This window comes from Pimephales promelas, chromosome 20, assembly GCF_988280905.1.
Source record: "Pimephales promelas chromosome 20, fPimPro1.hap1.1, whole genome shotgun sequence".
Lineage (NCBI taxonomy): Eukaryota > Metazoa > Chordata > Actinopteri > Cypriniformes > Leuciscidae > Pimephales > Pimephales promelas.
The window spans coordinates 733,373-740,810 of NC_142788.1; the positions used below are offsets into that span (position 1 = coordinate 733,373).

Here is a 7,438-nt window from a genome sequence, read left to right on the forward strand (position 1 = left end):
TTTCTCCAATCTTCCCAAAACTCTGGATTCTGATAGAGGGCCATGAGACTTAGACCTGAGTGCAAAAATGGAGGCTCTAGCCCCTTCCAGAGCTGAGATATCGAAACTCAAAAATTCGGCCCGAAAAAAAAACGACAGTGGTACCCCTTACGTTTTTTTTTTTTGGGCGAAAAATTAAGTTTCTCCAATCTTCCCAAAACTCTGGATTCTGATAGAGGGCCATGAGACTTAGACCTGAGTGCAAAAATGGAGGCTCTAGCCCCTTCCAGAGCTGAGATATCAAAAATCAAAATTTCGACCCGAAAAAAAAACGACAGTGTTACCCCTTACGTTTTTTTTTTTGGGCGAAAAATTAAGTATCCCCAATCTTCTCGAAACTCTGGATTCTGATAGAGGGCACTGAGACTTACACCTGAGTGCAAAAATGGAGGCTCTAGTATCGAATTAATTTTGAGCCAATAAAAATGAACGTAACTTTTCAAGAAACGAATGAAAATATAAATTGAAACTGAATAAAATATCTTTGAAACTGAAAAAAAATGAACCGCAAGCAATTTTTTTGACTTTGTTTTTAACACACTACATGTTTTGCTAACTATTCCTCATATTTCGTTTACTGATCTACAGTTACAAATGCGCTTCCAGAGTTTTCATTTACGTTTCTGAAGTTTTCGTTTACACTCCCTGAGTTTGCGTTCGCTGTTCTGACACAAATCTCTCGTGGGGGCGGGGCTAGTAGCAGTGTATTCTCATTGGCTACTGAGTTTTTGATTGACAGCTTCTTGACCTGGAAGTGAAGACGTCAGTGAGTGTTGCGTTTACACGTTTGGATGTGAGCGTCGAAGCGTAGCTTTCTATTTCATTTAGGTGATATTAAGTTTATTTCTATATTTATTTACTGCTACACTATATTGTTGATATGATTTCTTATAGAAGGAATACAGACAAATGATATAATTTGTCATCGTCGATATCAGAATACTGGATAGCATAGGCTACTCGTGGTAAGTCTGATTGTTTTTATTTTTTTTTATTAATTAATACTAAACTAATACTAATTATAATACAGTTCTTGCTTTTTCAGGTGGAGAGGCATATTAGAGCTCAGTGAGAGCCCATAAAATTATACAGCAGTGTTTTCTTGATTTAATTGGTAAGTTTTTAGCCCAATCATTACATGTCTTGTTTATCTAACGTTACATACGGTTACAGTCTTCGATTAGATCATATTTGCTTCAATTAGATCATATTTCCCCTCTGCCACCCCAAACAACATTGTGCTAGAGTACTGTACAGTATCTGTAGTGTAGCCTACAGTACAAAATGTACTGTATCAGACAATGACCAATGCCTTTGGACCAGAGCGCTGTCAATCACTGCCCGATTCAACTTTGGCAATGTAAAGCCAATTGCTGATTAATTTGTGATGCAGAGTTTTTAAAAGAAGAGAGAGAGTACTTGACCATTTTCCACGTCTCCATTCATAATATGTAAACACTCATTTGTTTTGAAGTATAACCCTGGGCGCAATATTTATTCTGCAAAAGGCAACAAAATGCTTTTTCTGTATCCATATTTGAGTAATAATTATGTTAAAAAAAACAACATTTTGGAGAAAAATTTTGAATTTTTAATAGTCTTTAATAATTTATATATATATATATATATATATATATGTAATTATGACTGAAAAAATCCAGCAACTGGGAGTAGACGCTACACAGCCATGGATAAATGTTTATTGGGCTATAGAGCCATCTACTGGTTACACAATAGTATTACAGATGATAAATGGTGTGTGAGTCAGGTAAACATTTAGTACTGTAAAATCCCTTAAAACATTTATATAATTTGTTTGAAATAATTATTTTAAGTCTGCAAATGGTTACTGCATGTGGGAGTTCAAAGCAGTTTGTATTGTTAGATTATAATATATTTCCTTTCTCATTTTCCAGGGATTTGAGCAACTTTTCCATAAACAAAATTCTGATGCTGACACAGAAGATGGAGTGATAATACCAGAGATCAGCTGTCTCCATCAGACAATAATGTTACTTTGTTCAGACATATCACCTTTGAATGACTGGGATCCTTATCTTCAGACACCTGTTGTATTTTATTTTAATATGATAAAATAGCAAATATTTTAATTTCTTTGGAGCTCTAGATTAAAACAATCACAGTACACAAGAGGTTGCAGTTTATTCTTATTAGTCTCTGCTGATCATGGATTTGCATATCAACAGCATATGAATGGGATAGTTCATCCAAAAATAAAATGATCACTTATTTTACTCACCCTCATGCTGTCCCAGATGCATTTTACTTTATTTCTATATAAATACGAATTAAGATTTTAAGGAAAGTAATCCATCTCTGCAAGTCCTAAAGATGCTTTAAAAACCACACACAGTGACCGTGATGTCCATGTGACCTCAGTGGATGAATCAATACCTTCTGAAGTGAAACAATAGGATAAGAAAATACTAATAATGTAAACTGTTTTAACTATTAAAAATAACTTCCGACCAACTGCCATACATGGGTACAATCCACTTGTGTTATGTGGACTCACAGAGATGTATTATTTCATTAAAAATCTTTGTGATTATACATTTTATTATCTATTATGAGAATACTGTGCATTACAGTATGCAGTTAATGTTTTGTGGATTCTGGTCTTTCCTGTCATAACTGCATTCAAGACTTTCACTTGGATACTTGTGTATATGCTGTAGTGACAATAAAGAATGAATACATTTATTAGATTTTTTATTTAAATTCATTTAACTGATTTTATAAGTCATAATTGAACCTGTTGATGAATGTTCAAATACATTTACCATTTTAAATGTGAGAAAATAATATTAACAAAATGAAATAAATAAAATGATCAGCATGATTAAAAAAATACCAACAAAAATATTCTTTGTGTGAAATATGTAATGAAATGCCCTTTGAGGTCTGTATCATCTGACAGCAACCCACGATTGTAATTTTCATATAGTTTAAATTCCTCTTATTTAAGTGATCATACATGATCATTTGATGGTGTAAATGCATATGGTAACAATGAGAAATTTGATGGCCATGGTTGCCAACCTTGATTACCTGGTTGAAGTGAAACTTTCTTGACTGCTGAATATATCACACACGTATACTAGTAGGCTATTCTCTTGTAATAGCACAACCTATTCAGAGCCTAACATGCAAACGAATCATCAAGAATAAACAAATATTCTCCTAAAACATTGGGCAAAATATTTTAAGTAACTTAGTCACATACAGTGGGCGTACTTTGATGTACAATTACAGCTGAATAGACTGATCTCTTGTGAACCTAAAAGCTTCTGTTGACAAAGTAATCGCAGCAGAAGGTAAATACAGATAAAATTAAAAAACAAACATAACTTAATATCACTAAAATTAAATAGAAAGCTGCGCTTACAGACGCTCACATCCAAACGTGTAAACACAACACTCACTGACGTCTTCACTTCCAGGTCAAGAAGCTGTCAATCAAAAACTCAGTAGCCAATGAGAATACACTGCTACTAGCCCCGCCCCCACGAGAGATTTGTGTCAGAACAGCGAACGCAAACTCAGGGAGTGTAAACGAAAACTTCAGAAACGTAAATGAAAACTCTGGAAGCGCATTTGTAACTGTAGATCAGTAAACGAAATATGAGGAATAGTTAGCAAAACATGTAGTGTGTTAAAAACAAAGTCAAAAAAATTGCTTGCGGTTCATTCTTTTTCAGTTTCAAAGATATTTTATTCAGTTTCAATTTATATTTTCATTCGTTTCTTGAAAAGTTACGTTCATTTTTATTGGCTCAATATTAATTCCATACTCTAGACCCTTCCAGAGCTGAGATATCGAAACTCAAAATTTCGACCCGAAAAAAAAAAACGACAGTGTTACCCCTTACGTTTTTTTTTTGGGCGAAAAATTAAGTATCCCCAATCTTCTTGAAACTCTGGATTCTGATAGAGGGCACTGAGACTTACACCTGAGTGCAAAAATAGAGGCTCTAGACCCTTCCAGAGCTGAGATATCGAAACTCAAAATTTCGACCCGAAAAAAAAAATGACAGTGTTACCCCTTACGGTTTTTTTTTTTGGGGCGAAAAATTAAGTATCCCCAATCTTCTCGAAACTCTGGATTCTGATAGAGGGCACTGAGACTTACACCTGAGTGCAAAAATGGAGGCTCTAGAACCTCCCAGAGCTGAGATATCGAAACTCAAAATTTCGACCCGAAAAAAAAACGACAGTGTTACCCCTTACGTTTTTTTTTGGGGGCGAAAAATTAAGTATCCCCAATCTTCTCGAAACTCTGGATTCTTATAGAGGGCACTGAGACTTACACCTGAGTGCAAAAATGGAGGCTCTAGACCCTTCCAGAGCTGAGATATCGATACTCAAAATTTCGACCCGAAAAAAAAACGACAGTGGTACCCCTTACATTTTTTTTGGGGGGCGAAAAATTAAGTTTCTCCAATCTTCCCAAAACTCTGGATTCTGATAGAGGGCCATGAGACTTAGACCTGAGTGCAAAAATGGAGGCTCTAGCCCCTTCCAGAGCTGAGATATCGAAACTCAAAAATTCGGCCCGAAAAAAAAACGACAGTGGTACCCCTTACGTTTTGTTTTTTTTTGGGCGAAAAATTAAGTTTCTCCAATCTTCCCAAAACTCTGAATTCTGATAGAGGGCCACGAGACTTAGACCTGAGTGCAAAAATGGAGGCTCTAGCCCCTTCCAGAGCTGAGATATCGAAACTCAAAAATTCGGCCTGAATAAAAAAAACGACAGTGGTACCCCTTACGGTTTTTTTTTTGGTCGAAAAATTAAGTTTCTCCAATCTTCCCAAAACTCTGGATTCTGATAGAGGGCCATGAGACTTAGACCTGAGTGCAAAAATGGAGGCTCTAGCCCCTTCCAGAGCTGAGATATCGAAACTCAAAAATTCGGCCCGAAAAAAAACCGACAGTGTTACCCCTTACGTTTTATTTTTTTGGGCGAAAAATTAAGTATCCCCAATCTTCTCGAAACTATGGATTCTGATAGAGGGCACTGAGACTTACACCTGAGTGCAAAAATGGAGGCTCTAGACCCTTCCAGAGCTGAGATATCGAAACTCAAAATTTCGACCCGAAAAAAAAAAACGACAGTGTTACCCCTTACGTTTTTTTTTTGGGCGAAAAATTAAGTATCCCCAATCTTCTTGAAACTCTGGATTCTGATAGAGGGCACTGAGACTTACACCTGAGTGCAAAAATAGAGGCTCTAGACCCTTCCAGAGCTGAGATATCGAAACTCAAAATTTCGACCCGAAAAAAAAAAATGACAGTGTTACCCCTTACGTTTTTTTTTGGGGCGAAAAATTAAGTATCCCCAATCTTCTCGAAACTCTGGATTCTGATAGAGGGCACTGAGACTTACACCTGAGTGCAAAAATGGAGGCTCTAGAACCTCCCAGAGCTGAGATATCGAAACTCAAAATTTCGACCCGAAAAAAAAAACGACAGTGTTACCCCTTACGGTTTTTTTTTGGGGCGAAAAATTAAGTATCCCCAATCTTCTCGAAACTCTGGATTCTGATAGAGGGCACTGAGACTTACACCTGAGTGCAAAAATGGAGGCTCTAGACCCTTCCAGAGCTGAGATATCGATACTCAAAATTTCGACCCGAAAAAAAAACGACAGTGGTACCCCTTACATTTTTTTTGGGGGGGCGAAAAATTAAGTTTCTCCAATCTTCCCAAAACTCTGGATTCTGATAGAGGGCCATGAGACTTAGACCAGAGTGCAAAAATGGAGGCTCTAGCCCCTTCCAGAGCTGAGATATCGAAACTCAAAAATTCGGCCCGAAAAAAAAACGACAGTGGTACCCCTTACGGTTTTTTTTTTGGGCGAAAAATTAAGTTTCTCCAATCTTCCCAAAACTCTGGATTCTGATAGAGGGCCATGAGACTTAGACCTGAGTGCAAAAATGGAGGCTCTAGCCCCTTCCAGAGCTGAGATATCGAAACTCAAAAATTCGGCCCAAAAAAAAAACGACAGTGGTACCCCTTACAATTTTTTTTTTGGGCAAAAAATTAAGTTTCTCCAATCTTCCCAAAACTCTGGATTCTGATAGAGGGCCATGAGACTTAGACCTGAGTGCAAAAATGGAGGCTCTAGCCCCTTCCAGAGCTGAGATATCGAAAATCAAAATTTCGACCCGAAAAAAAAACGACAGTGTTACCCCTTACGTTTTTTTTTTTTGGGCGAAAAATTAAGTATCCCCAATCTTCTCGAAACTCTGGATTCTGATAGAGGGCACTGAGACTTACACCTGAGTGCAAAAATGGAGGCTCTAGACCCTTCCAGAGCTGAGATATCGAAACTCAAAATTTCGACCCGAAAAAAAAAAACGACAGTGTTACCCCTTACGTTTTTTTTTTTGGGCGAAAAATTAAGTATCCCCAATCTTCTTGAAACTCTGGATTCTGATAGAGGGCACTGAGACTTACACCTGAGTGCAAAAATAGAGGCTCTAGACCCTTCCAGAGCTGAGATATCGAAACTTAAAATTTCGACCCGAAAAAAAAAATGACAGTGTTACCCCTTACGTTTTTTTTTTGGGGCGAAAAATTAAGTATCCCCAATCTTCTCGAAACTCTGGATTCTGATAGAGGGCACTGAGAATTACACCTGAGTGCAAAAATGGAGGCTCTAGAACCTCCCAGAGCTGAGATATCGAAACTCAAAATTTCGACCCGAAAAAAAAACGACAGTGTTACCCCTTACGTTTTTTTTTTTGGGGCGAAAAATTAAGTATCCCCAATCTTCTCGAAACTCTGGATTCTGATAGAGGGCACTGAGACTTACACCTGAGTGCAAAAATGGAGGCTCTAGACCCTTCCAGAGCTGAGATATCGATACTCAAAATTTCGACCAGAAAAAAAAAACGACAGTGTTACCCCTTACGTTTTTTTTTTGGGCGAAAAATTAAGTATCCCCAATCTTCTCGAAACTCTGGATTCTGATAGAGGGCACTGAGACTTACACCTGAGTGCAAAAATGGAGGCTCTAGCCCCTTCCAGAGCTGAGATATCGAAACTCAAAAATTCGACCCGAAAAAAAAACGACAGTGTTACCCCTTACGTTTTTTTTTTTTGGGCGAAAAATTAAGTATCCCCAATCTTCTCGAAACTCTGGATTCTGATAGAGGGCACTGAGACTTACACCTGAGTGCAAAAATGGAGGCTCTAGACCCTTCCAGAGCTGAGATATCGAAACTCAAAATTTCGACCCGAAAAAAAAAAACGACAGTGTTACCCCTTACGGTTTTTTTTTTGGGCGAAAAATTAAGTATCCCCAATCTTCTCGAAACTCTGGATTCTGATAGAGGGCACTGAGACTTAGACCTGAGTGCAAAAATAGAGGCTC

General features: G+C 37.5%; 1 long non-coding RNA gene across 1 annotated transcript; it reads left to right on the forward strand.

Moving 5' to 3' along the window:
* Positions 1–435: 435 nt before the first annotated feature.
* LOC120474204 (uncharacterized) lies at positions 436–2,298 on the forward strand. Its single transcript, XR_016148219.1, has 3 exons — positions 436–1,004; positions 1,085–1,153; positions 1,956–2,298. It is a non-coding gene; the product is annotated as an uncharacterized LOC120474204 (long non-coding RNA).
* Positions 2,299–7,438: the final 5,140 nt, after the last annotated feature.